The 7408-nt window shown below is 40.3% G+C and overlaps 1 pseudogene; it reads left to right on the plus strand.

Moving 5' to 3' along the window:
- The first annotated feature begins 2072 nt into the window (after window positions 1-2072).
- On the plus strand, window positions 2073-5153 carry LOC132238774 (protein SET-like; annotated as a pseudogene).
- The last annotated feature ends 2255 nt before the right edge of the window (window positions 5154-7408 follow it).

A 7408-nucleotide genomic window follows, 5' to 3' on the forward strand; every position in this document is an offset into this window, starting at 1 on the left:
AAGAAAATCCCCTCTATATTTAAAATAGGAACCAAAATTATATTTGGTCAAAAGAAGAGAAGATTTCTTCAAGCTTTTGTTTGAGAATAGGCTTCTGTCTGCGATAAATATACATACACTTTCAGCTTCTTGAGAGAAGTACCCTTTGTGGAGCCTAAAATGACTTATGAGTGCAGCTTATAAGCTATGTACCTTGTGAGGGCTGCTGCTCAGTTTATTGACGGCATTTTATTGTATTGATCAGGGAACACGACTTAGCTGCTTTGAGTGCACTGTGGTACTTTCCAGGTTGGTATAAACTCTTTATTTTTCTTCTGATTTCTCTTGTCATCATCCATCATTTTTCACTTTTGAGGCAGGCACAACACTTCCATGGTTTGATCTCATGCCCATGCATTTTAGTTTAGACGTATTACTCTGAGCTAGAAATGTTCCATCTTTTTAATGAGCATCCTTATCTTCATTAGCGTGAGAGCACATATTCCTAAATGCTCTGCTGTTTTTTACTGGAATGACAATGTGTTCTAATGCAGAGGCCAGGAGAGTCACTAAAAAGGGATTCTGCCTGTTGGCACCACTGATTGAAATAAGCCGATTTCATCCAATTTGTTATTGGTGATGGTGGAAATTTAATTTGTCAGGCTTCTCAGTTAAAGAGGTTCTAGAGACACCATGCTTTTTCTTATAATTTGTCTCAGGGAGATTTCTGCCTGCAAAAACATCAAAGAGTGTTGGATTAGAAAAGAAAAGTCCCTGTGGGGTGTATAATGCATCCATTGAACACAGCCAACTATTGGTTTAGAATTCCATCGGTGCCTAAAATAGTAGATTTAGAGATTCTTGACCCTCGGACTTGATCCTCACCCTCCCTCTTTTACCACTTTTTTCTTTCCTTAATAAATATATATTTTTAATTCTTTATTTCCTTATTTTCCTCCTATGATTCTTACTTCTTCCCCACTTCCTCTCAGCGACCTGCCTTGAGCCTCAGCAGATGTCAGTGACATTTCTTTTAAATTGTGTTATCTTTTGTAAGTCATGATGAGCTTATATTATACAGCAGGGTAGTTTTAAAGTGGCAGTTGGGTGAATATTTAGAAAACAACTATTAGAGGCACCTAGGATGCTCTTGTCTAAGGAGTTCAGGCAGAGATTTTTTGCAAATCCTTTCAGTAAGCTCTTCAGATGTGGGATACCTCAGAGTGTCATTCGTTTGCTAATTGCCTATTGAGCAGAGATTCCACCCTTTGTCTAACAGAAGTCCTAGTGGGCCGATTTTACATCCCACCACCTCTGACCCAGCCAGCCCCTGACCATTCATCCAGTATTCAGCTACACCCAACAGCCTCCCCAGCAAGCTCCCTGGCAGTTCGTCCAACTAGTTCCTGTGTAGTTTTGTTTTATAATTCTTTATTGTTGAAATTATTACCTATGTCCCCTTTTTCCCCTCATTGACCCCCTCCATCCTACTCCCTACTCTCCTACCCTCCCTTCCCAGGCCTTCAGCACCCTATTGTCTGTGTCCATGGGTTATGCATATATGCATACAAGGTCTTTGGTTGATTATCTCCCACCCTCCCCTGCCTTCCCTCAGAGATTTTGCACTCTGTTCCAAGCTTCCATGTCTCTGGATCCACTCTGTTCATCAGTTTATTTTGTTACTTAGATTCCACATATGAGTGTGATCCTGTGACACTTACCTTTCTCTGACTGACTTACTTCAATTAGCATGATACTCTCCAGGTCCTCTGTAGTTTTAAATGGAGATAGGAGGCATGATATGGATGACCTTGCAGTCACTCGTAAACACTTCTAAGAGTTACCAAAATGTCATCAAACTTTATTCTAAATAATTTTGAAGTTATTTTATACTTTCCTCACAGGTGTGTCTCTTTCATTTATCTAGTTTTCTTCCTGGAGTTTTCTGGTTCTTTGCCAAATTCTTGTTGTTTGATGAATTTCTAGACATTACAATAAAAGCTGGGATGAATTGGATGACTCAGCAGTCACCATCTTAGCTGAGAGAGAAGTTACATTTTAAAGGAGAAAGGGATAAAATTTTTTATTCCGTCATGTATATGGCTGAAAAAGGAAGAGGATCTGTTAGGAACAGCTTGTCAGCATGGGGTTATGATTTACCAAAAGGTGTCAGTATGAATAATCGCATTTTGGCTTACTATTTTCTCCTCTCAGACAAAATAATGTTTCCAAAAGATCATGATACTTTAATGGCAATATTGATCTTCAATTCAGGAGCTAATAATCAATGAGTACTCAATTAATTACTTTAATGGTGAAAGTTAGTGAGATGGGAAGCTCACTCCCTGCTTGCATCACCATAACCGCGCCTCAGCTTCTGTAATCTAGCTTGCTTCTGCTTCTGCTCCAGCAGGCTCCACTGCTGGTCAAGCTTCTGCTGTCTCAGGTTACGGCCCTCCTCCCCAAACTGCAACAGATACCCGGAAGCTTAACATATAACATGGAAAGAATGTCCAGAATGTATGTATATGCCATATATGGGAGACAAAGAGCCTGGGAGAACATAAAATGCCAAACCCCGCTTTGTTCGGGGCTCAGCCTCTGGAGAGGACTCCGCTGAGCAGGCACAAGTGCAATTAGTCCTTCTCTGAACCTCTAAGTGCTTTTGGTTTGTGGCTTTCCGCCAGCCTGATTTCTGTCATAACATTAGCATTTTGCCTTTCTCTCAAAAGAAAACTATAAGTTTTAACTGTGCTTCTTATATTTCACATAAAATAGAGAATCTAATGGAAATTTTGAAGGAAGAAAAGCGATGGCTCTTCCCAGTAAGCTACTTTGGGAAAAGGAAGCTGACAAAAATAGCATAATGAATTCCTACACATTTATGACTTAAGCATCAAAATTTATGGAATGATTTGACATGATAGTTTGCTTTAAAAAGAACATTGAGTACTTGAATATATATATATATATATGCCCAGTGCATGAAATTCATGCAAGAGTAGGCCTTCTTTCCCCCGGCTGCCGGCACCAGCTTCCCTCTGGCACCCGGGACCGGGGCTTCCCTCGCAGCCCTGGCTTCATCTGGAAGGACATCCGGTCTAATTAGCATATTATGCTTTTATTATTATAGATTCATTCCTAAGAATTGAGGAGAGGCAGAAGAAATACTATAAACAGAATAGAAATAAAAAATCTACATCTAGTCTGAGCCAAAATATTTTGTTTTGTAACCTAAACGTACCAGGTCATTATGACTGACACTTTTATATATAGCCCCAGAATTATTACACTTACACAATAAACATAAAATTAGCCCTGGCTGGTTGGCTCAGTTGGTTGGGCCCTTGTCCCATGCCCCAAAATGTTGCCTGTTCAATTCCTAGTCAGGGCACATGTCCCTATTGGGGGCTAGCTCCCTAGCGTGTGTGTTGGGGGGGGGGCGGGTAGGGGGTATGCAGGAGTCAGTTCTGCTCTCACATTGACATTTTTGTTTGTTTGTTTTTCTCTCTCCATTCCTCTATCTCTAAAAACTAATTTAAAAAAATTAAAAAATAAATATAAAATTAGTAATAAATTCTTTTTTTAAAAAAATATATTTTATTGATTTTTTACAGAGAGGAAGGGAGAGAGATAGAGAGTTAGAAACATCGATGAGAGAGAAACATCGATCAGCTGCCTCCTGCACATCTCCCACTGGGGATGCGCCCGCAACCCAGGTACATGCCCTTGACCGGAATCGAACCTGGGACCTTTCTGTCCGCAGGCCAACGCTCTATCCACTGAGCCAAACCGGTTTTGGCTAGTAATAAATTCTTAAGTGTAATATAATTCTACTAAAAATTCCACACAGAACTTGAATATTAAAGAAAATTTCAGGAGTCTCAGCGCGCCGTCCAGCCCGGCCACTTCCCTGCGATTGGATCCTCGGACTTGCCTCGCTGCACGGCTCCCAAACGCAGGTCCTCACTCCCACCGCAAGCGAAGAAACCAAAGTGCCTCCAGCCCCCAAGCCAGAGAGGTAGCCCACCCCTCAGGACGTGCCAAAGGGAGAAAAAGAACAGCAAGAAGCGATTGAACATATTGATGAAGTACAAAATGAAATAGACAGACTTAATTAACAAGCCAGTGAGGAGATTTTGAAAGTAGAACAGAAATATTACAAACTCCGCCAACCATTTTTTCAGAAGAGGTCAGAATTGATCGCCAAAATCCCAAACTTTTGGGTAACAACATTTGTCAACCATCTACAAGTGTCTGCTCTGCTTGGGTAAGAGGATGAAGAGGCGCTGCATTATTTACAAGAGTTGAAGTGACAGAATTTGAAGATATTAAATCGGGTTACAGAATAGATTTTTATTTTGATGAAAATCCTTACTTTGAAAATAAAGTTCTCTTCAAAGAGTTTCATCTGAATGAGAGTGGTGATCCATCTTCAAAGTCCACTGAAATCAAATGGAAACCTGGAAAGGATTTGACAAAACGTTCAAGTCAAACACAAAATACAGCCAGCAGGAAGGGACAGCATGAGGAACCAGAAAGCTTCTTTACCTGGTTCACTGACCATTCTGATGCAGGTGCAGGTGGGTTGGGAGAAGTCATCAAAGATAACATTTGGCCAAATCCATTACAGTACTACCTGGTTCCTGACATGGATGAAGAAGGGGAAGGAGAAGATGATGATGATGATGAAGGAGAGGAAGGATTGGAAGATATTGATGAAGAAGGGGATGAGGATGAAGGTGAAGAAGATGAAGATGATGATGAGGGGGAAGAAGGAGAGGAAGATGAAGGAGAAGATGACTAATGAACACTGATGGATTCCAACCTTTTTTAATTTTCTCCAGTTCCTGGGAGCAAGTTGCAGTCTTTTCTTTCTTTTTCTTTCCCCCCCCCCCCCCTCTTGTGCTCAGTCGCCCTGTTTTTGAGGTCTCTTTTCTCTCCTTTACATCATGGTTCTCACCTTATTGGGGGGGGGGTGTACCTTGAGCAGAATACAGTGGGAAAAGAGTCTTTGCCCCTTCCTGTCTCAAGAAAATCTTAATGGAATGAGCACCACCGTGCTCTGTGGGAAAAAAGAAAAACCTTCTGCTCCCTTAGCTCTGCTGGGAGCTGGAGGTGGCTGGGCCCCTGGGTAGTGGTGCATAGAATTCTAGCTTTTCCCTCCTTTCTCTGTATACTGGGCTCAGAGGTTATACTGTGTCTCTATGTGAATGTGGACAGTTAGCATTTACCAGCATGTGTTAGTCTACTTTCTCTTGTTTAAAAAAAGAAAAAAAAACTTTAAAAAGGGGTGGTTATAGACGGTCAGCAAAGGGTGGGTTTGAGATGTTTGGGTGGGCTGTGGGCATTTTGACAACATGGCTTCTCCTTTGGCATGTTTAATTGTGATGTTTAACAGACATCCTTCAGTCTAAGATGACCCTTTTAAAATAACATTTTCTCCTAATGATGACTTGAGCCCTGCCACTCGATGGGAGAATCAGCAGAACCTGTAGGATCTTATTCGGAATTGACATTTCTCTATTGTAATTTTGTTCTGTTTATTTCTAAATTTTCTTTTTGTTTCACTGGAAAGGAAAGATAATGCTCAGTTTTAAACGTTAAAAGTGTACAAGTTGCTTTGTTACAATAAAACTAAATGTGTACACACACACACAAAAAAAAATTTTTAGAAGTAATAAAACTAAGGGATTACTTAGAATTCCAGCCTCCCTATCCAGGAAACCTAAAATCCCATGTTTTAAAATATTCCAAAAGAGGATACTTTTGTTGATTTTTTAAATATTTATTATTGAAAATAATGCATATGTCCCCTTTATTCTCCCATTGGCCCCTATAGCCCTCCCCCACCCCCTGACCCAGGCCTCTACCACCCCATTGTCTGTGTCCATGGGTTATGTATATATGCATACAAGGTCTTTGGTTGATCTCTTCCCACCCACCCACCTTGCCTTCCCTCTGAAATTCAACAGTCTTTTCCATGATTCTATGTCTCTGGATCTATTTTGTTCAACAGTTTATTTTGTTCATTAGATTCCACATATAAGTGAGATCATGTGATACTTATCTTTCTCTAACTGACTTATTCCTCTTAGCATAATACTCTCCAGGTCCCTTCATGCTGTTTAAAAGGGTACGAAGTCCTTATTTTTTATTGCTAATAGTATCCATGGTGCAAATGTAGCATAGCTTTTTTATCCACTCATCTACTGATGGACACTTGGGCTGTTTTCAGAAATTAGCTACTGTAAATTGAGCAGTTATGAAAATAGGGGTGCATACATTTTTCTCATTGGTGTTTCAGGTTTCTTAGGGTTATTCCTAGAAGTGGGATCACTAGGTCAAATGGCAGTTCCATATTTAAGTTTTTGAGGAAACTCCATACTATTTTCCATAATGGCTGCACCAGATTATACTTTTCAATCAGAACTCTGGGATAGCCCTAACGTAAGAGGTAGCATGTGTTAAAAGTGGAAGTGAGCAGTGAGAAGATCTGAAGATAAATTGAAGAGATCTTGTGGAAAAGTTAGGCCAGTTTCCCCTCTTGGTTATAGCCCTGGTGATTACCGTTAGTCAAGCTCACTTAATAAAGAGAGTGAGTGTCTATAATTGCCATTAATGCATTGGAGCTAAAGAAAAAGGAGAGATACTACTGCAAAAAATTTCTCCTGTTTCTCAGGACTAGGAGCTCTTTATACACCCACTAAATCTCTTGCAAGAGATCCTGCAACAAATCTCAAATTTGTTTCTAAGGTCAGGGATTTTTATTTGAAATACAGAATTCTAGACCAAATGTTGGTACTGGTCAACCTAGACCCAGTGGTTCTCAGCTCTCTATGCGTATTTGACTCACGTGGAAAGAATTAAAAAGACGGATGCCTGGACCCCACTTGCAGATATTCTGATTTAATCAGCCTGGAGTGAATCCCAAGCATTGGTATTTTTAAGAGCTTTCCAAATAACTGAAAGAGGACTGGTTGTTGTCATGGCAGGGTACAGATAAATCTCCTGCCAATAACAATCATTAAGCTGGACAAAATAGAAAAGACAAGTATTTGAAGGCACTGAAGAACAACTAACATTGCTAGGGGATAAATTAGAAAGGAATGATTCTTAAAAGAAGGAAAAATACTAAGAAAGTTAAATACATAACAAACTTTTCCCCAAAGACACCCCTCGGATCCTCTGGGTACAGGTGCAATAAGCAGCAATCTCACCCAGCCAAGGAAATCAGAGAGCAGTGCTGGCGTGTGCCAGGGGAGCTAAAAGTTAAGGAGAAAAAATGTCAGGAGAAGCCACAGAGAAAGGAATCCCAAAGTTTTCATACAATTTCTTTCAAATAGCTGCCTCCCCAACTGCACAGATTTAGGTTACGCTCCGAAGAACTTAGCAGAAAACTATAGTTTGGAGGATGAAAAGCTGTACA

The sequence above is a fragment of the Myotis daubentonii genome, chromosome 7, assembly GCF_963259705.1.
Source record: "Myotis daubentonii chromosome 7, mMyoDau2.1, whole genome shotgun sequence".
NCBI classification, from domain to species: Eukaryota; Metazoa; Chordata; class Mammalia; order Chiroptera; family Vespertilionidae; genus Myotis; species Myotis daubentonii.